At 44.5% G+C, this 18925-nt stretch overlaps 1 long non-coding RNA gene across 4 annotated transcripts in view; it reads right to left on the bottom strand.

Moving 5' to 3' along the window:
- LOC103106337 (uncharacterized) overlaps positions 1 to 18925 on the bottom strand; it is a 610021-nt gene that overhangs the window by 44335 nt on the left and 546761 nt on the right. For 3 of the 4 annotated variants that reach the window (XR_008914168.1, XR_008914169.1, XR_008914170.1), the window contains one exon: positions 9130 to 9467. This is a non-coding gene — a long non-coding RNA (uncharacterized LOC103106337). Of the gene's footprint in view, positions 1 to 9129; positions 9622 to 18925 lie in introns of those variants that run through there. The other variant, XR_008914167.1, reaches the window with a different exon arrangement.

Here is an 18925-nt window from a genome sequence, read left to right as displayed (position 1 = left end):
GAGTTTGACGACCACCAGTATTGGGGGAAAGCTCTGTTTAACGACGCGCAAACCCTTCCGAGGAAGAGCAGACTAATTTTATTTTGTAATTAAAATCTGAAAGGGGCCCTATTTGACAGTGAAGGCCAGGAGAGTTTTATCTCTCGGCGAAATAATCATTGGCTTGATAACTCAATTTTCGCAGAAATGTCAGCTAGAGCCTCCAAAAGTTTTAATTTGAGAGAGAAAGAGACAGACACAGACAGAGACAGACAGACACACACACAGAGATATAATAACCCAAATAGAAGATGGACAACAAGCAACAAGATGTCTTGAACCTGGAAATAGATTGGAATTGGGAATAGAAACTTAACTTGGTCAGAACAAGTTTTTTTCCCCCCTACTCCTTCTTGAGAATAAGGATTATTTCAATCTTGATATTTTTATCCCCAGCACCTAGAACAGTGCCTGGTACGTAGTAGGTGTTTAATAAATGTTTGTGGCTTTATTGATCCCCCCCCCCCCCCCCAATTCCCCAGCCCAATAACTGAAAATAACTAGTAGCCTAGTTCAGGATGACTGACAGAAACAGCCGAACCCAGATTTTTTTTTTTTAAAGGAGGAAGAAAAAAAAATAAAGAACAATGCTAGTGTTCAGGCCAGGCCCAGGGCTATTTGGGTGGGTGGAGTCCGTTCAAATTTTCCCCTTTAATATGTGAGAACTGAAAAATTAGAAGAGAAGCACACAGGCCTGACTTGTTTTCCTTTTTCTAGGTGGTTTGTTACTGCTGGTTTTTTGGTTGTTGTCTTTGCATGTTTTAAAAATCACAACAAAGAGGCGTGCTCCCATCTGGGACGTTCTAAAGTATTGCAGCATCGCCTCGGAATTGAGACTGACTGGGACTCGGAATGTATGTGTGAGTCTGAATACACACACACAGATGAAAGTCAAGGCACGGTCAACTATTATTCCTTCAACGTGGAGGCACGCACTTCTCCCCAAACCAAGTCTTCATTAGGCCTATGGAAGGAGGAAATGTAAAGTCCCAGGCAACTGCGGACTCGGAATTCACTCTAATCGAACTTCCCTTCTTTCAGAACTCAAAGAAGAATTCGGATTTGCTTAGGCCACTCTTCAAAATAATTGAGTCTTTCCTTCACGCCTTTCCCTTTAAAATTTCGCTCGAACTTCTCAGATTTGGGAAGGCGAGAGAGACTGTACTTCAAGCACCCCGCTATTTCGAGTGACCTGGAACCCCTCACTTTCCCCAAATACTCCAGGAAGGACGGAGATAGGAGTATGTGTGGCTTCGGCTACTTAAAATTGCTTAATCATCTTTCCCTCCCTCCTTCCCGGCTGTTCTTCTGCATCTTACTTTTAATTTCCAGAAGTGTTTTTGCCCACAAAACGAACAAATGCTTTCTCAGCCCAGACCCAATTTCACTCAATCATTTCCCTCAAGAGCTCTAAGGACCCTTGAAGGCTCCCATTCTCGCTTTGCATTCCCGCGCTGCACTTCCTTTTTTTCTCTTTTTTCCTAATTCTCTCTGAAGAAATAGAAACATTTTTCAAAAAAAGAGTCGGAGTGCCCAAACACAAATCTATGGAGGCCCTCTAGGCTGTCGTTTCAAACTGCAGACACCAGCAAAGTCGGGTCCTCCGGTTGTGTTGTGTTCGGGCCACCGAGATCCCCACTCAGACAGAGAGTGCCACCCAGGGCTAGATGTCTCTCTCTATCTGCGTGTCTCCATCCCACTGCACACACATGGCAAACATTCCCACACCCAGCACACCTACACTCTCAGCCTCAAACCTTCCTACTCCAGAACCTGCTAGCAGTTTCAGTCGAACGAGTTTGTCCCCACTCCATCACACCATCTGATGTCCGAGGAAATGGGAGTTTACTTATTAAAGCAAGCGGGTAATTGTTTTTTAATAGCGCCTTCCCCTGAGGGGCCCAATTGAAAAATGCAAGGGAGCTGCCTCTAATGGGTTTTCCAGTTTCCTGGAATGTCTCATCCCAGAGGTGGGTGACCTAGTCCTCATAAGTGGGGGAGGGGACCAGGGAAGAGAAAAGCAGAGGGTCCCTTATCCCTCCTACCCCTCCCCGAAGCCTTCCCGGGGTGGCCCTCTAGCACCTGTCGGAGTCCTTTTCGAGAAGACCCCGGGCGCATTGTACAAGACAGACCCGGCGGATTGTCCGCTGGCTCCAAAGTATTCGTGCCCTGTTTTCTTCGAGGGGACCATTATCTTTTCTAATCTCTCCACTTCCATTTGAAGGGAGGGAGGAAGCGGGAGTCAAAAGGAAAGCTCGGGAGGCAAGAAAGTAGCATTGCTATTTTCTCCCCTCAGCCCAGGGCTGCAATGATAGACCCCAACAGGGAAAGCCAGGCTTGGACCTAGGGCTCCTAGAGACTGCCATCCTTCATGATTTCTTCTCCCCTTCTCTGGCTTCTCTCCTAGCAGAGTTCCCTTTCTCCCGTTCTCTCTTGCCACAGGTATGGTAGTTCGACTGTACTCTTGTAAAACACTTTGGGTCCTGGTCAGAACTCCTGAGGGCCTGGACTTTCCTCACTTTCTGCCAGCCAACCTTGGGTGGGGAAGGAAACATTGCTGAAGGCTGGGGAAACCTGGGTAGGAATTCAGGGAAAACGTTGGCCTAGTAAATCAATCCATGCCCTTGCTGAACACAGAAGACCCTAGTTTGGGGTTGCAGGCTAGAGCATTTAAGCAGGTTGTAAAGGAAGAGGCATCCCAAAGAACCAAAGAGACACATAAGCCTTCCTTCTTTTAATGGAAAGGGAATAAGAAAGGCCATAATACTGAAGGAGGAAGAAAACTGGCCAAAGCAGCAGCCCCTCAACTTTTGAACATCTGTCCCAATTATCCACAGCTGGACTTGGCTCCAGAAAAGGGTCTCTCCTCCAGTGGGAACCAGCCAGGCCTGGCCATTACTACCCTTAGACCTCCCCAAGAAATTTTCCACACCTTTGGGAGAATGAGCTATGACCAAAGCTTTGCCCCCAGGCACCCAGAACCATCCTTTCCTTCCCTCTCCCCTCACCTCCAGGATCCCTTTCAGAGTAAAGACTAACACTTCTCCAGTTAGAGTCTCTGGCAAAATAATCCACAAGGGGGGTCTCTGGAGCTAGGGTGCTGGCTTTCTTTCCCCCTCTCCTTTTACTTTTTGCTCCCTACTGTAGCTTCTTTCTACTGGCCTCACTAGATCAAAACCCCCTCTTTCCATCTTAAAATTGAAACACATGATACCATAGATTATAATGAGTTCTTCAAAAACTAGTATGATCTTTGGTGACAATATGGATCCCTAATCCATAGATTCTTAATGGGAGCTCTGTGGGCTCAAATGATCAGTGGAGAAGGCCATTTCAATACTAAGGCTATAGTCAGAGGGTCTAGGTCGAAGTTGAGGAAGTCCAGTCCATCTTAAGCTCCTTAAATATCCTAACTCCCTCTCCTATACTCCAGTTTTGACATGACCAAGCTGTGAGCATTACCTCTCTCTTCTATTTTGCTCCCTTCCTGCAAAGGCCTCAAAATAAGGCCTCCATCTGGACAGTAAATTTGACTAGAAGTGTTTTACTCTAGCCCTGAAAATTATTGGATAGGGATTTTTTTTTTTTTAATGAGAGGGGGAGTATGTGTGTATGTGTGTGTGTGTGTGTTTTTAGAAAGAGAAAATAGAGTGGACAGTGTAACAGTTTTACCATTTTCCTTGTTGTCCTCCATTATCATTAATAGCAATCTAAGTCACTATCCCAAACATTAGACAATATTTGGAGAATAACCTTCACTGCAGAAGATGGGTTTAAGGCTAAAGCTCCTAGAGGGATTATAGTTCATAGAAAAAGAAATTCTATTTTTCCGTTTGGAGAGGGTATGGTAGGATCCTTTTCAAGAATGAGATAACAGCTATCTGCTACACTTCTACAGGCTCTTTTGCCAGCTTATAGGAACATATATATGGATAGAAGAAGACATTAGGAATGAGACTGGATGGTCTGAAGGCTGCCTAGGTATAGGAATCACCCTGGAGAAGCCCTGCTGTCTTTGAGGTGAGGAGTAGAGGAAAATACTACTCTAGAGTGAGTAAATGGATCAGTTAATGAGTTATGAGAAAATAGAAGTCTAGAAGTGCAAAAGTCCCTAGTAGCTTCAATAGGAGATGAATTTAAAGGGAGGAGAGAACAGAGGATAGGAAAGGGGTGGGGGATAAATAGAGGAATGTGGAAATAAGTCTTCTTCAGCCTGACTTTCTGGTTAGTGTGTCTGGCTGAGTCCTTTGAGGTGATAATAATTAGGAAACTCTGAGAAGCTGATAGTTTTAATTGATTTAATGGGAGTGGGGGATTCTCCTATCTTCTAAGGCTGAACAAACTACTTTCTTCAAGGGGGAAATCCGAAGGGAAAGAAACTATCAAAGTCTTAGAGAAAAGGTTGCAATTTTAAAGCAAAGGTTCTGATACTAACTGGTACCCAACCTGCAGTCTCATCATGGTTTCCCCATCCCTAAGTACATCCAATTTGTCAATGCTCTAAAGAGGGGTGTTTGTAAGTGGGAAAGGGTGAATGGAGAAATGTCTGTCTTTTCTCTAGTTCCTATCCACTAGCCCTTTCTTTTTTCCCTCTTCCCTCCAGGAGCAGGAAGTGAGCACCTTTCCTGAATGTCTTTGTTACCTGCTGCCTGAACAGCTGTCCCAACATCAGAAAATTCTTTGGAGGTCTCTTTGAAAAAATGCTTTTTAAAAAATAACCTTCCATCTTAGAATCAATACTACATTTTGATTCTGATACAGAAGTGTAGTAAGGGCTAGGCAATTGGAGATAAGTGACTTGTCCAGGGTCATACAGCTAGGAAGTGTCTGAGGCCAGATTTGAACCCAGAACCTCAGGTCTCTAACCTGACTCGCTTTCCACTGAGGTACCTACTTGTTCCCTGAGAAATGTTCTTGATTAGTGAGCAACTGGTCCAAGAAACCTTCTAGTCCATTACCTACTGACACATTTGATTCTAGTTCCCCTTGCTTTGTTTTTCTTCTTTTTCCCTTTTCTCTCTAATTTTAATCTCAACGTTCTCTCTTTACCCTCTCTTCCCTTCTCTCTCATAATTCAAAGCAGCAAAGCAGGAGAGTAGGACAGCAATACACACAGGGATGGAGAGGAAACTCTTAGGTTGGCAATGCTGTCAAGTTGTCCTTTGGCAGTCACATAGCCCCAGTACCCAATCAAGGTACTGGAGCTGGAGCACAGAAGCCAAAAAGATTTTTTTAAGGCAGAATCTTGGTATGGGAAAGACAATTGGGGTCAAGTGACTTTCCTAAATTCACACAACTAGGCAGTGACTGAGGTCACATCTGAACTCAGAACCTCCCATATCCACACCTGGCTCTCTCTCTATTGAACCACCTAGCTGCCCCTGGTTTTCCTTTTTTAAGGTGGAGAAGCCAGGACAGGGGAATATAATAGAAGATCAGTTATATCTAAACATGCCTATCTCCTCCTGATTTCCATCCAAATAGAAGATAACTACCTTCATCAGGCTCAAGAAGAAAGTTTACTCTTTTTAAGGAAAATGTTTTTGGAGGAAATAAAAGGAATGCTCTACATCTCCTCTTATTCTAAAGTTAAAGAGAAAACCTAAAGACTGATTCCAATGCACACATCCAAGTCAGTGGGGAAGGAAAGCTATATACCATCTTTTAGCATTTATAAGTTTCCCAGTAATTAAAAAAAATCTAGAGAGGTTTGCCATAATTTGCTGTGTCTTTTTTAGAGATGTTGCTGTGAGTTTTGCCTGAACCTTTATCCAGGCAGCAGGTTTGGGAAAGCTTTTTCAAAATGTCCCCTTCCTTCCCCCTTCCCAGACAGTGGTTTGGAATGCAGTTGCTTTAGAATCATAAAGTGAAAGGAAAAAGACCTTTGGCCACAGACATATTGCCTCGGATGGGCAGGCATCCTAGAGACTAGGATCAACAGTGGTACCTCCAGTACCCAGTACTTGAAAAGGTGTTGCTTTTGGCATAGAGCCTCTGGAGGGAGGAGAATGAGGGTCCAAATCCGGTTTTCACTGTTTTAATTCCCTTTGGAAAACCATTGTGTGTAGGAGAGTCGAGGAGGAAACTACACTGGACAGTGATGGTTCCCATATCTCGTGTGTGTGCCCAAAGACTCCAGGAACACTTTGGACCCTGCAACTCTAGAGTGCCTGCACCATAGGTCAAGTTCTGTTGTTGTTGGGTTTTTTTTTTTCAGCCTCAAATATGTTGACATTAGAAGGAAAGGTCTTTTGTAAAGTTTTACAATCTCAGCAGAGTATCATTTCTCTTTCCCCCTGATTTTCACGAGTTTCTAAGTCACAAATTACTCACTAATTTTCACACCAGCACCCCAGAGTCCAATTATTTGGGGTGAGAAGACAAGGAATTGGGCTCTACCATATTGCGTCAATTTTTACAAGGATGCGAACATTTCCATCCTTCCGCTCTTCCTCCCACTTTTTGGAGAGAGGGCTGGGGGCGTGAAGAAAAAACTCCCAAGAGTTTCTAGGAAATTGAGAACTGGCCCGAAGCAGCCCCTTCTCGTCCCCCCAGATGCCCCCAACCCAGCGGGCACCACGCAATTCCTGCTGTGTCCAAAAGGGGGCGCCCAGGACAAACGCGCAAAGAACGGACAGCTGGGAGTCCTGAGCTACATAGCCCTAGGAGAGCACGAGCGCTCTCTCTCAGGGTTTTTCTTAGTAGAAGGGTTCTAGACTTCATGATAAAAAGAGATTAAAGGAAACTTTTTTTTTTCTTTTTTAGTCCAGGGGAAATATCTGACTTAGTCAACTACGAACACGTCGAGTTTTTACGCCTTTATGTTTTCCTCGAAGCCTGGATGTCCTTAAGGGAGCAGGTGACGTTCCTTGACAGCCCTCCCGCACATCCCCGGTTGCGCGTTCGAAATCTGAGCTTTCTGGCGGCGCTAAGAGAGCCAGTCCCTATCAGTCCTCCGCGCAAGTTTGGAATCTTTTTAAACCATCCTTCCTTAAAAGTAATTGGAGTCCCAAGTAAGTAGCACGCTCGCCGGCTCTGGGGTATGCTTTGGAACCCCAGGTTCAGGAGCCTTGTTTCCTGTGCGGTCGCATTTTGCCTGCGTCTCCTCCTCCAAGGCAGTACGGGGCAGACAGTTCTTACCCCCAGGTTGGAAACCTCCACTTGGTGAGCACCGGTACAGGGGAGGGAAGTCATAACGAAATGAATGGTACCCCCCTTTTCCCTCTCAACTTAAAAAAAAAAACCCACACACAACCCACCAACCTACCCTTCACCTGTATTTAAATCGCACGTCTTTAATTACAGCAGTTGGGGATGTATGAGGCTGAAATGAAATTAGCAGTCATTACCAGTCCTTTAACTCGGTGGTGCTTTTGATCAGCACGAAATTAGCTTTCGAGTCCTAACAAAGGCGCTATAGCAAGCGGTGGGCTGTAAATAAGACAGCTCGACCTGCCCTCAACACCTTTTCTCTTGTCAATCACAGCTCTATCATTCAGCCCAAGATTAACCTTTATCTACCAAATTCTTAAAGAGAGAGAGAAGAGGGAAAGGGGGGCTCCCTTATGTACCACGTCGCTCCCTCACAGAGCCTAAAATGAACCCCCCTCGTTAAATTGTATTATAATGAGTTGGTGTCAACATCTGCAATTTCCCAATCATTCCCTCTATCCCACCCCCACCCCTTACTCCCGCCTCAATGTATCAGAAAGGCAGAAGAAAGCTCAGGTAGGCAAAACAATCCTCTAGAGCCCCCTCAAAGAAGGAAAATGTCCTGTGTAAGTTGGATTTGGAGAGGGTGAGATGGCAGTTTTAGGTTGAACATTCCTGCTTTTAGAAAATATTTTTTTGGGAAATAGGAAGGAAGAAAAGAAGGAAGGAAGGAAGGAAGGAAGGAAGGAAGGAAGGAAGGAAGGAAGGAAGGAAGGAAGGAAGGAAGGAAGGAAGGAAGGAAGGAAGGAAGGGAGGGAGGGAGGGAGGGAGGGAGGGAGGAAGGAAGGAAGGAAGGAAGGAAGGAAGGAAGGAAGGAAGGAAGGAAGGAAGGAAGGAAGGAAGGAAGGAAGGAAGGAAGGAAGGAAGGAAGATTGCTTAATTGACAACCACTGAGGCTTCAGTGTGGTGCAGAAAGTAAAACATACGTTTAGGTTACCATTAGGAGGCACCAGAGAGTAAGCCCTTGGTCCCCAGACTCCAAGGGACAAGAATTCTGTCCAGTTTCTGGTTTGGACATGTCTGTCGCAAGCACTTCCTTCCACATTCTCCCAAGTAATCTTTTACCCTCATCCACTCTTCGGACATTTCATAAGGTTCACTGCTTCCTGCAGATCTATATGCCCAGATTATTCGAACCCCCAATTAAAAAAAAAAAAGGCACCAGGTAGGTTTTTGGACTGCTCGTTTCCCAGTTGAGATCCTACCCGCGCTCCCCTTTTTAATAACTCCCATCCAGCGGGAGAGGCTCTTTAAAGCTGCCAAAGCAAACCCAAGAAGAGCGGAAGCCCAGATTTCAAAGCCCCGGGTTCCTCCCCGGTGCTTCCCAGACATGGTTTCTCACTTTTATAAGTGAAACACACGCACTCACACCACCACCATCATCAACCACCCCACTAACAGCTCATGACCGCACAAGGCAGATGGTTGTGTCCAACATCGAAACTGTCTGGAGGAAAAGAACATGATGCCATTTCATCTCATCACTTGTTTAAAGATAACGAAATGAGCAAGCAATTGCAAAAGTTAACGCTTTCAGCTTTCCATCTCGTTGGGTGAAATTACTGCTACACAAGGTGGGTTCCTAGATCTTTGTAAAGGTCAGAAAGAGAGAGAGAGAGAAAAAAAAGGAGGAGGGGATTATGGAAAAAAAACTGAGGGAGGGAGGGGGAGAGGGAGGTGGAAAAGGGGAGGGGAGGAAGAGAGAAGAGAAGAGAAGAGAAGAGAAGAGAAGAGAAGAGAAGAGAAGAGAAGAGAAGAGAAGAGAAGAGAAGAGAAGAGAAGAGAAGAGAAGAGAAGAGAAGAGAAGAGAAGGAGGAGAAGAGAGAAGAGAAGCTTGCAGTCAATGTCAATGTCAAAGTTGGTTTGCAAGCTACTTACATGTCCATGCCAGATCAGGGTGTTGTCTTGTAGCGGTTTGATTGGCAGGTAAAAAAGCGAAAGGAGGCGAGGGCTCCCGGAGCCTCCTATCAGTCCCTGCTTGCTCACTTCTCACCGGACAGCGCGAGTTGAAGGAGCTCCGCGGTTCCCCTCTCTGTCCTCCTCCTCCTCCTCCTCTCCTCCTCCTCCTCTTCCTCCTCCTCCTTTTCCATCCAGGACACGGTGAATCCAGTTCGGCTTTTCTTCCCCCCAGTGGATCTGTCAGCCTCCTTCCTCCTCCACCCGCCTCGCCTGCCAGAAGCCTCCAAGTCCTAGCTTAGCTTTGCCACTGCGAGCCCCTGCAACAAGAAAGATCGTTTATGGCTTAAAACCCCAAATGGCTGATTTTTTAAAAGAGAGAGCGAGCGAGCGAGCGAGAGAGCGAAAGAGAGGGAGAGAGAGAGAGTGGAGAGTGAAGAGAGGGTGAGGGAGAGGGAGAGGGGAGAGAGAAGAACGTACCCAGAGAACAACAAAAAAGTCAGTTAGCCCAACAGTGCTCTATCCCCCCACCGTACAGAAGAATAAAAAAAAAAGCTTTATGTTTTTTCAGTGGGTATTCAAAGATAATTTGATGCCATTGTTTCTGCTACAGATGGTTCTTTTAAATACAATAACACGCCTCTTTGTGCGGACTACCCACAATAAAAATCGAAAGCGGTCCCCTGAATAACCATTTTGTTCTCTCTTGTATGAGGCCAACAAAAGACGCCGTGAGGTAATGGGTTCTGTTTATTGAAGCCGTAGAATAGGGGTTTGATAAAGATTTTTTTTTTTTAAAGCAGAAGACCTTGCAAGGTCGAACTGATCTCTTCATATTTTCCTTTTTTATTTTATTTTATTTTATTTTTTTATTAAACTATCTGCTCATGGATTATTTTCCTGTGCAGCTGCAGGTTTCCTCCTCCATTCCTAATCGGCCCAAACATCTGTCCTTTGTAATTCTCCTTGTTTTGGAAGATCTTCAAGGAGATCAATAGTAAGACCACCTTAGTCAAGCCTCAGTTTCTCGATGAAGGTATTTTGAGCCCCTCCGTTTAGGAGTGGAGGAGCGTTGAAGTGGAAGAGGAGGGGGGCAAGAAGGGACACAATCATTCCCCAACTTCCCATTAAACAGTAGGAAAACGAGTGATTATTTTCCACTCTGCCCTTCCCCCACCCCGTTCCTTATGCTGTCCACGCAGAAAGAAGGAAGCCCTGGCTGTAGGCACATAGATCAGGAAAAAACCACAGGAGACATGCCTACCTTTCATGCCACCCCACCCCCACTAGGCACTAGATATTCTAATCTGCGTTCCTAAAGGGCCTCTCCTTTACCCACCTCCCAGACTGTGTTCTCAAGCACCTTGACCTAGAAAGACAGTGGCCAGTGATAAAGGGGTGGGGACTAAGGCTGGGCATCCCACAAATTGACATCCCAGAAGCCCAGCGTTCCAGCAGGATCCTGGTAATCTATAAAGACTTGCTGCTCCCTCCCCTGGCGAATTGGGCTCCTTTGCACTCCCTCCATGGTCTGGGCATCTATTTGCTGTTAGTGCTATTTCCTTGCCAGTTTGAAGCCACCAACCCTCCCCATCACCCTGGGGACCCTCGTATTGGCCCACCTGGGTGGGCCTGTTGCTGCCTTCTAGTTCGGGTGCCTCTAGATAGGAGCCTTGCCTGTCACTCGGGCCCTAAATTTGGATGTGGGTGAGGTCTGCATCCCCTCCAAAGACCTAAATCCCCTACTCCTCGCACCCTTTTCCCACCTCTGCGAGGGAGGAGACAAAGAGGACTCCTCAGGGAAGTTGTTAGACGTTGACTGTGTTTGTCTACCGTTCTATGGGAATGAATGGCACAATTCCCGGCCTCTCTGGAGCCAGTTTTGATAGTAATCCTTCTCTGACTTCTGCCCTTGTGCGTTCTGAAATAGGGGCTTATCTGGAGCCCAGGCGCTCTGAGATCAAGGTTTTAACCTTAAGAACACGACGTCCTTAGGCACCACCTTCCCCACCTCTATGTCCCTGCTCCTCTGTCTGTATCTTTCCCCTCTATTTCTGTCTCCTGCCTCTATTTTTCTCTTCTGTCTCGTTTAAATCTTCTCTTGTCTGTTTCTTTTTCCACATCTGTCTCTTCTGCGGATCTCTCTTCCTCTCCCAGTCTCTGTCACTCTGTTTCCGTCTCCGCCTTCTTCTCTGACTCTATTTCTCTCTGTGTGTCATCATTTCTATCTCTTCCTCCCCCTTCCATCCATCTCTCAATCCCTTTCTTTCACGCACCCCCCCCCCAAAAGCCGCCCAGCCTGAATCCATTTTAGCTTCCACTTTTCCTTTTCAAAACCCACACGCCATTGGCTCACATCTAGTCTGAAGTCATCTAATAAGGGATTATTGGGAAGTATTATTTACACATCAATTAAGGTCTTTGCTTGGAAATTCCGAAGACAAAGATAAGCATCAAAACGTAAAACTAAAAGTACTTTCACTCTAAGGCCCGATTTTGCAACGCAAGTAAGCGTCTGGGGTATCTCCTTGCCGAGTCGGAAAACCCCGGTACAGATCGCACCCCAAGTCGGATCCCCTCTGGAGCTCCCTAAGAGAACTTTCCCTCTTCACCGAGGCTCCCTCTGGCTCCTGGGCTGACTCCAGAGAGACTTTCGACGGCTCAGTCAGGACTTGGGTAGGGTCCAGAGACGTTCCAAGGGCACAATGACCGGAAGCTTGAATGAGCAGGACAAAGGGTGGGCATCCTTGCTCCCAGCTCTTGCCCGGGACACAGTTCCTTTTCCACATTTTAAGTTGGGGGCGGGGGAGGCGGCAAAAGTAAAAGAATGCATCTCCCAACTTTGCAGCCAGGTCAGAGAGCTCGCTGCTTTCACCTTTCTCCAGGAATTGGATCGGCTTTACTCAATACCAGAAGTCACAAAGAGCTTCTGAATTTGACAAAGCGCCCCCCCCCCCCCATTTCTTACAAGTCCATCAACCACTTATGCCCACATAGAAAACTATCCGCTTTTAGGTTGTGCCGGGGCCGCGCTGGGGTTAGAGGCAGATCCTACACTCAGCTCACGCTGGTAATTAACAGACTCCATAAAGTCAAATATAAGGGATCCACCTGATTTACATAATTCATCAATCCATCGAGTCCTTCATAAAGGCGCCCCAGTTTGGGCCTTGCGGGTGCCTGGAGGCGCCAGGGAAAGACCAAGAAAGGAATTCCCAGACTAAGAAATCTTTAGGAATCCTGAATAAAACGGGAATCGCGCCTCCCCTTCTTTTGGGGGAAGAGGGAGAAACTGAATTCGCCCTGTTCTCTGAATGCCAAAGGGCCCCAAACTGCCCCAGATAGAAGTGGGAGGCGGGGCCAGTTGGAGGGCTGCTTTTGAAAATAATCCAGACTGTACACATGAAAGGATTTGCGCCAGATCCGGGTCCTGGCCCCAGCCTCAGTTTCCCTTGAGCCAGAGAAAGACGCAATTGGCCAGTGCCAAGCCCTGTTAGAAATGTGAGTTTTCTAATAGGGGCAGCCCCTACTAAACTACATTCTGTGATCAAATGTTTGTTGCCTGAGGGAAAACCGCGAGGCCTCACCAATTTGACAGTCCGATGAAGAACTAATTTTGAGTCTAAGACAAGAATATAAAACTATTCCCCCCCAGCATCCAAATGGAATGGTGAGCTCGGGATAGTTGGAAACACATTTTAAATGGTTTTCTGTCTTTCACTTCTGCACTACCAAGTCAGTGATTCCCTCCTTGGTCTCTCCCTTATTTTGGCTTGGCCAATTAGGGTCATTCCCTGCCTAAGTCAACAGCCTAAACACAATTTGTCCAGAAAGTTTGAATTAAACAAACAAACAAACAGATTGATAGGCACCCATGGAGGCTACATAAGAGATACTAGGGACTGGTTTTGACCTTGGGTGTGCTTGATAGGAATCAAGACAGCTTTTGGAGCAAATGAGATAATACATGTAAAGCACTATTTAAATGCTAGCTGCTCCTGCTGCTAATAATATTACATGATTACCTCGGCTGTTGGATTTTGCTCAGATATAGCTTCAGGAAATCAATTATCAGAGGGCAATGCTTTGCAGTAGAGGGAAAAAAAAGCACTGGATTTGGAATCAAGAACTTTGGTTCAAATCTCAACTCTCCCACTGGCTATCAGTGTGACCTTGGAGAAGTCAGTTCCTCCATCTAGACCTCAATCTTATCTGTAACTTGGTAGCCTCCCCATTTTGAATTTAGCCAGAGAACAAGAATTTAGCCCAAAATAAGACCTGGGAATAGGTCTGTAGATGTTTGGGTGTATAATACCTTCATGAAGGCTATGCTGATGTTGGAATTAGCTTTCCTAGCCATAAAGCATTAGAAAGACAAAAGACTTTAGCCAAGAGGCTAGGGCTGGGCTCCAACCTAGTCTGGGATTGATGCCATCATGGGTTAATTTCGAATTTCTGAGCTTCATTTTTCATATCTGTAAAATGGACACATTAATTTTTGTGATACCTAGGACTATTGTGAAGCTCAAATGACAGTATTTGAAAGAGAGCTCATTATATAGAAATGTTTGTAATTCACCATACCTGCTTGTTTATGTTCTTGGTTAAATGGAAGGTTTAGAGGGGAGGGGTGGAAATGGGGCTTCACTTGATTTACAAGTGTCTTTTTTTTTTCCACTTTGGCTGGCAGCTAGATCCAGGAGAGATCCATGGCTAATCCAGGAGAATGGTAGGGAGAAAAGGCTCCCTTTCTTCTTTCTTAACCCTTATCTTCGGTCTTAGAGTCAATACTGTGTATTGGCTCCAAGGCAGAAGAGTGGTAAGGGCTAGGCAATGGGGGTCAAGTGACTTGCCCAGGGTCGCACAGCTGGGAAGTGTCTGAGACCAGACCTGAACCTAGGACCTCCTGTCTCTAGGCCTGGCTCTCAATCCACTGAGCTACCCAGCTGCCCTCTCTTCTTTAGAGTCCCCTAAGTAGTCTTTATTGAACAAATCTCTTCCTGTACTATGTATCATTTATCTTCTAGTCTCCCTCCTCTGGTCCAGAACTTTCTGTCACTGCTCTCCACCTGCCTTCCCCCCTCCCCCCAACTTTCACCTTCCTCCTGACTTCATCATTAATCAATGTTTCTGGGTCCGAAAAGATCAGAGTTTGAATTTCATTTAGTCCTGGTAGAAATTTCCTGAGTGATCTTGGGCAAGCCATGTTTTTTTGGGTCACAGTTTCTTCCTCTGTAAAATGGGGCTGGAGGAAGGAGAGTGGATAAGAGAGAGATAAATAAGCTCTCAGATCTCCAGTTCTGAGTACTATGAAATAATACAAAGATCCCTGAAAATGGGCCCATTTGAAGAGGTTATAATAGTATTAGGAGACAGCTAGGTGGCAAAGTGGGCACTAGGCCTGGAATCAGGAAGATCTGAGTTCAAATGTGACCTTAGACTAAGTTGTTTGACCCTGTCAACCTCCATTTGCCTCAGTTTCCCATATCTCTAAAATGGGGATGATAATAATAGCACCTACATCCCTGAGTTGGTGTGAGGATCAATTGAGAAAATAATTGTAGCATGGTACCTGGCATATAGTAAATGCTATATAAATGTTAGCTATTATTATTAACATCCTGTTTGGCAGGGAAGAAAATGGATTAGGCAGAATAGAAGTATTCACAGTTAGTCTTTTCTGCTATGCCCTCAAGGCTTTTCCCTGGGTTTGCACTTCCTAGGTGTTAAATAAGTCCTTAAAAAACCCCAAAACGTGTGTGTGTGTGTGTGTGTGTGTGTGTGTGTGTGTGTGTGTGTGTGTGTGTGTGTGTGTGTAAGCAGTAGGGTAGCACAGTGTCTCCTCTCAGGGTTTGATCCTGATGGTGGAAGGGAGAAAGTGATTGACCCCATTGTTGCTTAGGCTTTACTGGAATCCTCTTCACAATCCAAGTGGTTTTGTTATTGCTTTAAAAGAATGTTGAAGAAGTCCAGGAGCCCTAGCAGGTGAAAGTGGGGCCACATTCTTGGGGGAAAGGGGTTTGGAACAGATGGTCCTGGAAAGAGCTGGAGGAATAGATCTGAGAGGCCTTCAAAGGGTTCTGGCATAATGGAAAAAATCAGAGTAGGTTGGATATTGGGAACAGATCTGGCCCTCACAGGCCAGAAGAAGCAGGGGGCAATTCTGACTGTTCTAGAGATCTCCAAAAGGGAAAAACAAACAAATAAACATAAATGTGTTGTGCAGAAAGAAAGATTTCCCTACCAAGAATAAAACATAACAGACTGTCCTACCTTCCCTCTTCTCTAGATACAGGACATCACACTCACAATGACTGATAATTCCTTATCCCTCCTCTTTCTCCCTCCTCTACGCAGCTGAACATTTGACATTCCTACTCTGCTTCTTTCTAAAATTGGAACCCACTCCCTCCATCCATATAGAGGGGAGCTGACAAAAGGAGAGGACACCTTTAGGAGACCGATGGGAGGAGTGAGAGAGAGGGGCTGGGGGAAGGATCCACAGAGTTGGTTTCCCATACTTTCAACTCCAGATATTTCCCTGCCCAAGTTTTCTGGCACAAATCATAAGATAGATCAAATACTGTTGGAAGAGGGAGCAGCAGCTGGTACTCAAGGAGCAAAAGTGCTCCATACACTTGACTGGACTGAATGCTCCAAATAACTGGGTGAGGTAGATAATGTAGGCATTTCCATTTTACAAATGGGAACCTCAGGTTAGTCAAGTGACATACTTGGATGACAAGGCCAGCATATAAGGATGAACCAAGGTTTTCCCTCATTCCAGGCCCAGTAAGCTTTCTCCTGTTAAATCCAACCTCCAGACACCATGGATAACTTGAGTAAATTTAGTTCACCAAGCACTTATTTAAGGGGCGGCTAGTGGATCAGTGGATAGAGAACCAGGCCTAGAAAGGGGAGGTCCTGGGTTCAAATTTGATCTCCTCCTACCTGTGTGATTCAGGACAAGTCACCTGAGCCCTAAATTACCTAGCCCTTACCACTCTTCTGCCTTGGAACTAATACTTAATGTTGATTTTAAGGCAGAAGATAAGTTTTTTCCCCCTTCTTAAAAAAAAACAAAACCTCTTACCTTCCATCTTAGAATCAGTACTGTGTATTAGTTCTAAAGCAGAAGAGCAGTAAGTGCTAGGAAATGGGGGTAAAGGACTTGCTTAGGGTTACATAACTAGGTAGAGTCTGAGGCTAAATTTGAACCTGGGACCTCCTGTCTCTGGACCTGGATCTCAATCCACTGAGCCACCCAGCTGCTTCCCCCCAAGTTTTATTTTTTTTTAAGAAATTATTTAACATCTAGGAAGTGCAAGATATGGAGCTAAATGATAGGGTTACAAAGATAAAAAATATTCCCCAGACCTTCCATTCAAAGGGCTTTTCATTTACTGGATACAAAATCTCCGCTACCATCCTAACCTCAAAGAAATCTTGGATACACAGTATACAATTGATAAAACAACATATATTTTGAGAGTTAAATCAATAAGGTGTAGTGGAAGCAGGGGTGGGGGGTGTAAAACAGTTGCCTATAAGCACATGAACATCTGGAACATTTTAAACAGATGCTATCATGCCAAATGCCAATGAACTCCATGATACAGAATACTTCAAGATGTATACAAGTATGAATACACACGAACATGTAACACACATCTATACATATGTATACACACACGGACAGACAATACAACCTACACAGATATACATATAATACACATATGTTCAGAATGTTATACACATATTGATGTGCATACCAAGTGTCTGTATCCATAGACACACACCTACACACATATGTAATATACAAAAATGAACAAATATATAGAAGAAATTAAAATCTTACAAGAACAAAATATACATCATCCAGCCTGCTGCTGTACTCATCCCAAGCTTTCAGCAAGTCTACAAAAGATGAGCTTACATCCCCATACTCTTACTTAATTAAAAAAACAACAGCCATTTTATTCTTTTGTACAATAGCATGAAGGACATTTAATATAAAAGAACCGTGGCGGGAGAGCTCCTCATTTTTCTGGCCATTTCTATCTGGACTCCATCAAAAAAGATGAGAACATGATAACAGTGACCGTAATAAAACGAGAGCTTCCATTTATAGATCACTTTCAAGTTTTGTAAACCGCTTTACATATATTATTTCATTTGATCCTCCCAACAACCCTGTAAGGTGGCTGCTGTTCTTATTTCCATTTTATAGATCGACGGACTAGGGTTCAGAGGAGTTAAATAGCTCCCTCAGGGGCACACGGTAAGTCTCTGAGAAGGGATTCAAACCCAGATTTTCCTGCCTCCAAGTCCGATACAATATGCCATCCTAAGCTACTCACTCATTGACCTGTGCCTAGCTATATTTGTATGTTTTTCATGAACTCAGGGTTAGGATAAATGCAGTCTGAGGCAGTAGCTGGTCACTGAACATGCCTATATATATATATTTATATAAAATTTAAACTCTTACCTTCCATCTTGGAATCAATACTGTGTATTGGTTTCAAGGCAGAAGAGTGGTAAAGGCTAGGCAATGGGGGTTAAGTGACAGTTAGGAAGTATCTGAGGCCAGATTTGAACTCAGGACCTCTCATCTCCAGAGCTGGCTCTCCCCAAATATGCCAGTCTTAAAACATATCTGCCCATGTTAATGCCCTGCTTGCTAGCCTGGCTATCTCAAAATACATAATTTGAATGGCTCTGTGTGTGTGTGTGTGTGTGTGTGTGTGTGTGGTATGTGTGTATGTAGAGGTTAGGGTGTATTTTTTAAAAATATTTTCCCATGTTTACATGATTCATTTTCTTTCCCTCCCCCCTTCCCAGAGCTAACAAGTGATTCCACTGGGTTGGACAAATGTTATCAATTGATACCTATTTCCATATTATTCCTTTTTTCTAAATTGTTATAGAGCAATTTTTAAAAGCCTAATTACATACCCATATATCCACGTGATAAGTGATGTCATATGTTTTGCTTTTGCTTTTCTACTCTCGTAGTTCCCTCTCTCAACGTGGTTAGCATTTTTTCTTAGGGAGTATTTTTAACATGTTTAGAAGTCCTGAGAAAATGAATTTCAAGGTCAGCCATGTTGCAGGGTTCCTGAGAAGGGAATATAAATTTGGCCTTGCCCAGTGGAGTCTGAATTTGGAGAGGACTTATTAACTTTGATTGGGCTTAACAAGAAAAACTTATTGAGCCAAAGAAAACAACTCTTAGGGAAAATTCCCTTTATTGTTCTTGTCCACTGCTTTTAAAAGGTATACCTGCCTTACTTCTCCCATCTCCATTCATCTTTGCTTTTGTTATTGCAGCCTTTGGAGATTCTGCTTGCTAGGGCAGAGATAAAAATAATCTAAATGCTCAATCCAAAGTTCAATAGCATCTTTCTAGCAGTTCTAAGTGACTGGGATCGGTCCAAGTGGGCCCAATGTAATTCAATAAGCATTTATTAAGCATTATCATGTATTATGTACTATATGGTAGGAGCTAATGTTCAAGAGTCAATAAACATTTATTACATACCGGCCCTGGGTTATGTGGCGGGAGCTAATGCCCTCTCCTGAGGGCAAATGTGTACAGCTCAAGAAATCAATAATATATGAAAAGTAAAATATGAAGTAATTCTTTTCGGGGCAGGAGGATCACTAAGCAAAGCCTGCTCATCTTTTGACTCCAGGCTTTGGAAGCTGGGTGAAATACATTAGAGAAATGGGCATTTCCTTCCTCCTCTTTTCAGGCAAGTTTCTTAAGTCAGGC

The sequence above is a fragment of the Monodelphis domestica genome, chromosome 8 (assembly GCF_027887165.1).
Source record: "Monodelphis domestica isolate mMonDom1 chromosome 8, mMonDom1.pri, whole genome shotgun sequence".
NCBI lineage: Eukaryota > Metazoa > Chordata > Mammalia > Didelphimorphia > Didelphidae > Monodelphis > Monodelphis domestica.
This window is presented reverse-complemented; position numbering and strand designations above follow the sequence as displayed.